The following is a 4,502-nucleotide window of genomic DNA, read 5'->3' as shown; positions in this document are numbered from 1 at the left end:
AGTGACGTGGCAATCTGGAACAGTTTGTCTGCAGAGAGAGTGAGCAGGTCTTTCTTGATGGCCCACACCAAGCTTCTCCTCTCACCGTCTGCCATGGCTGCTTCCCTATCCCTCGCACTTAATCACACAGTCCAGGAACTGTACTCAGTCTCTGTTGTCGAAGAGTGTCAACTACTGCACAGCACAGTCCTTAGTCTTTATCGAATGTGGCAACTGGTAAGGCTGAAGGATGTTTCTTCATCAGTAGGCAGAAACGATGACATCAGCAGACCACATCGGATGTCGCCCACTGGTTGCACCAGGTCACTTCTGGCCCACGGTGTCAGTATCACTGGATCAGCTTCCGCCCTGGCAGAGGAAGTGATCCCGGACGAGCCCCCAAATTAACTGTTACAGGTACCGGGTTGCAGCACCAGTATACAGTTGTATGAATAACTGAAACAAAAGAAAACAAAGGATGACATGGGAGACGTGGCTTGTCTTTGCTGAATCTTCCTCAGTTATGAGGGAAGACAGCGGGATGCAGGCAAACCACAGGCTCACAGTGCCTCCTACTGGCAGGAACGTGGCAATTATCCATACTGCATCTGGCTTTCCTAATTTGTTACTTGTTGTATAAATAAGCATTTTTTTTAAAAACAAAACAAAACAAAACAAAATGAATTTATCATGTACGATTAATAAGTACGGCTTGTTTTAAACAACTAATGTTAAACCAATATACACAAATGTGAACACACATTAGTGGGCTTCACACTTGCTTTTTTGTGACTGACATTTTGAAACTGTGCCCTCTCCAAACATGTTGATTGAGAGACTTGTGCTTGTTTTCCCTCACTCTGGAATTACTTATTTCATTCGGACCCGGCTTGGCGGTCGGAACATCGGAGATACCAGCTGAACTGTGGAGGAAAACACACAGAGGATGCAGGGGAGGAAGTAAACAGCGGCGGAAAAAAGCAGGGTTGAGACAACGGAGGCTTATGGAGAAGAGAAGATATAAGCTGTGTCTCCCCTCTCTCATCGTTGCTGGCAAATAAGATGGACGAGCTGACAGCAGTCGCCAGGAGTCAGAAGAAGTACCGGGAATGTAGTCTTACGTGCTTCACTGAGACATGGCTTCACCAGGACATTCCTGACAACAACGTCTCCATCAGCGGCTTTCAGACTGTTCGGGTTGACCAGGACTGCACCGAGAGCGGTAAGCGCAAAGGAGGGGGGCTTGCCGTTCTAGTAAATAACCGCTGGTGCAGTCCTGACCGTATTTCTATGAAGGAATGTATCTGTTGCCCGGACATTGAACTGTTTGCTGTTGGACTCAGGCCGTATTATTTGCCCAGGGAGTTTTCACATGCCATTATTATAACTGTTTACATCCCCCCCCTCTGCCAACCCGACGTCGGCATGTGACGTCATTCACTCCGCCATAGCCCGCCTGCAGACTAAACACCCGTGTGCCTTCATAGCTATCTTGGGTGACTTCAACCATGTCACCATGGAAACAACATTGCCCACATTTACACAGTATGTGAGCTGTCCTACCAGAGAGGAGAGAACACTGGACTTGCTGTATGCAAACGCCAAGGATGCATACAGCTGCTCCCCCCTCTGGGTAGGTCAGACCACAACCTGGTGCACCTCAACCCCTGCTATGTACCACTAGTCAAGAGCCAGCCTGCGACCATGAGGACAGTGAGGAGATGGTCGGAGGAGGCTTATGAGACGCTGCAGGGCTGTTTTGGTGTGACAGACTGGCAGGCACTCTGTGAGCCACATGGGGAGGACATTGATGGGTTCACAGAATGCATCACGGACTACATCAGTTTCTGTGTGGACTCCACTGTCCCAGCCAGGACTGTCCATTGTTATCCAAATAACAAACCGTCGGTAACAAAGGACATCAAAGTCATCCTCAACTCAAAGAAGAGGGCCTTCAGAGCTGGTAACAGGGAGGAGGTGAGAACAATACAGGGGGAGCTGAAGATGAAGATCAGGGAGGCTAAGGAGAGGTACAGGAGGAAGCTGGAGAGGAAACTCCAGCAGAACAACATGAGAGAGGTCTGGAGTGGAATGAGGACCATCACTGGCTTCAGGACCAACAACCACAGAGGAGCTGAAGGTAGCGTGGACAGGGCCAATGAACTGAATCTGTTTTTTAACAGATTTGACATTACTGGCCCTGCCCATCCCCCCTGACTCTTCTGCTGTCTGTCTTGGTCAACTATCTCCCACTCCGCCCTCCTCCCCCACTCCTCCCTCTCACACCTCAACACCCTCCTGCTTGAACCCCCCCTCCTCCTCCTCACACCTCCCCCCCGTGGCCAGACTAACTGCACTCTCCATCATGAGGACTACACCCCTCCCCCACGTGTTGTCACCTCCACAATGTGCTTCACTGCTGACCATGTGAGAAGACAGCTGATGAGACTCCACTCAAATAAGGCTGCAGGTCCTGATGGTGTCAGCCCCAGGGTGCTCAAAGCCTGTGCCCCCCAGCTATGTGGAGTACTTCAGCATGTCTTCAACATGAGCCTGAGTCTCCAGAGGGTCCCCTTGCTGTGGAAGACATCCTGCCTCGTTCCTGTGCCAAAGACGTCGCGTCCCAGTGGCTCCAAGGACTACAGACCCGTGGCATTGACCTTCCACATCATGAAGACCCTGGAGAGACTCGTTTTGGAGCAGCTCCGGCCCATGGTCAAGCCACTTTTGGATCCCCTCCTGTTCGCCTATCAGCCCCAACTTGGAGTTGAGGATGCCATCATCTACCTGCTCAACCGTGTCTACGCCCATTTGGATAAGCCGGCGAGCACTGTGAGGGTCATGTTTTTTGACTTCTCTAGTGTGTTCAACACCATCCGTCCAGCTCTACTGGGTGACAAGCTGACAGCAATGCAGGTGGATGCCCCCCTGGTGTCCTGGATTGTAGACTACTTGACTGGCAGACCACAGTATGTGCACTTACAACGCTGTGTGTCAGACAGAGTGGTCAGCAATACCGGGGCCCCGCAGGGGACTGTCCTCTCTCCCTTCCTCTACACACTCTACACCACGGATTTCAGCTATTGCACTGAGACCTGCCATCTTCATGTTGTGGATAACTTTGTCACATGGTGTGAGCAGAACCATCTGCAGCTCAACGTGGCAAAGACAAAGGAACTGGCTGTGTATCTGAGGAGGACCAAGACACCAGTGACCCCTGTTTCCATCCAGGGGGTCAGTGTGGACATTGTGGAGGACTATAAGTACCTGGGGGTACACACTGACAATAAACTGGACTGGGCTAAGAACACTAACGCTCTCTACAGGAAGGGCCAGAGCCGTCTCTATTTTCTGAGGCAATTGAGGTCCTTCAACATCTGCCGGACTATACTCAGGATTTTCTATGAGTCTGTGGTGGCCAGTGCTATCCTCTATGCTGTTGTGTGCTGGGGCAGCAAGCTGAGGGTGGCGGATGCCAACAGACTCAACAAACTGATCCGCAAGGCCAGTGACATTGTGGGAACGGAGTGTGACTCTCTGATGGTGGTGTCAGAGAGGAGGATGCTGTCTAAGCTACGAACTATCTTGGACAATGTCTCACACCCACTCCACCATGTGCTGGTCAGGCACAAGAGTACTTTCAGTGGGAGACTCATACCACCAAGATGTACCACTGAGCGCCACAGGAAATCATTCCTGCCTGTGGCCACCAAACTGTACAACTCCTCCCTCTGAGTGGCCCTGAGACTTTTTTTCCACACACTGCAATAATCCAATGTAATTTGTGCAATAACCCCATTTCACCCTGACTGTATATATTCTGTTTGTGTAAATAATCTTGTTCAACTTACTATATTAAGTTGAACAAGATGCATCAGTAGTACTTCTGCTGATTAAAGCAATTTCATGTGGAAATGAATGGGATGGAAATTTCTGGCTCAGTCCTGCTTTTGAGGCACAAAATGTCTACACAGTGAGACAAAACTACGACAAAGAGACACAAAACAACCCTACTAGAAATAAGCCAAATATTCTTACATTTGACCAAATTATCTTGTTTTGAGCAAAGAAATCTGCCAATGGGGTAAGCAAATTTTGCTAAGCTATAATTCTTAAAACTAGCCCATAAGTCTAGCTCCTTTAAGACAATAATGTGTCTCGAAACTAGAAAAACAGTCCAAAATTTAGTTAAGTTTGCTTCTTACAAGCAAGGAAACAATATTATTTAAGAAATGTAAACTTAAAATAAGTGATCTGATTTCTTGATTTAACAGATTTTAAGATTTTTTTGCTTAATTTAAGAATTTACACCTTAATTAAGGTTTTCCGTTAGTTAAAAAAAGCTTACAATGTGACAGATTTTCTTAAAACAAAATATTTCCTTTCTTGTTGCAGCTGGCTTTAAGAATTTATACCTGAACTCCAAGAATAATTATTAGCAAAAAAAGCTCAGAATAAGACACACCTTCTAAAATAATCAGACAAAAAAACAAGCAACTTTGTCTTATATTAAAGCACCAGAA

Source organism: Epinephelus lanceolatus, chromosome 5 (genome assembly GCF_041903045.1).
Source record: "Epinephelus lanceolatus isolate andai-2023 chromosome 5, ASM4190304v1, whole genome shotgun sequence".
In the NCBI taxonomy this organism is placed as follows: Eukaryota; Metazoa; Chordata; class Actinopteri; order Perciformes; family Serranidae; genus Epinephelus; species Epinephelus lanceolatus.
This window is presented reverse-complemented; position numbering follows the sequence as displayed.